Below are 756 nucleotides of genomic sequence, written 5' to 3' on the forward strand. Positions count from 1 at the left end.
AAGGGAAATAACCCTGAAATCCGGATACGTTCGTGCTGCTGGTCGTGGTGAGAGGGATAACTCCCTTGGCAAACAGGACACAGTCGTGTGTCGATAAGCCAGCTGGAGGAGATGTCCTCCTGGGGCTAAAAGCAACAGTAACATCCACCCCTAGGGGTCAGCCACACTTAAGTGACAATATACTACACTTTATCGTGCAGTTACTGTTAATACTTCATTTAGAGAATTAACATTGCTTATATATATATATATATATATATATAATTGCTTTAACATCTTTTCTGTAATTGCATGAGTCAGATCGTTGAGATAGACATTTCCCTGTTGGATGCTCCTTTTGTCACCAACCTTCACCTGATTCCAAATAAGGTAATAGTTCTTCTAATCCTTCCAACATGAACAGCAAAATGGCCAAACATGTTTGCACAGAGGAATGCAAATGAATAACACCACTTGTATGATGGTGTCATTCATTTACAATTAGCATGCAATGTCAAGATGAAAGAGATGTAAATATATATCATCATCATCGTTTAACGTCCGTTTTCCATGCTGGTATGGGCTGGACAGTTTGACTGGGGATTGGCGCACCAGGAGGCCTCACCAGGCTCCAATCTGATCTGGCAATGTTTCTACAGTTGGATGCCCTTCCTAATACCAACCACTCTAGTGGGTGCTTTTTACGTGCCACCAGCCCAGGAACCAGTCAGGCGGCACTGGCATCAGCTATGTTTGGATGGTGCATTTTACATGCTA

General features: G+C 42.7%; 1 protein-coding gene across 1 annotated transcript in view; it reads right to left on the reverse strand.

The window, feature by feature from the left end:
• The window catches only part of LOC106875020 (dual specificity mitogen-activated protein kinase kinase 6), a 67879-nt gene that overhangs the window by 13922 nt on the left and 53201 nt on the right, over nucleotides 1–756 (reverse strand). The gene's annotated exons all lie outside the window — the stretch shown is intronic.

The sequence above is a fragment of the Octopus bimaculoides genome, chromosome 7 (assembly GCF_001194135.2).
Source record: "Octopus bimaculoides isolate UCB-OBI-ISO-001 chromosome 7, ASM119413v2, whole genome shotgun sequence".
Classification (NCBI taxonomy): Eukaryota; Metazoa; Mollusca; class Cephalopoda; order Octopoda; family Octopodidae; genus Octopus; species Octopus bimaculoides.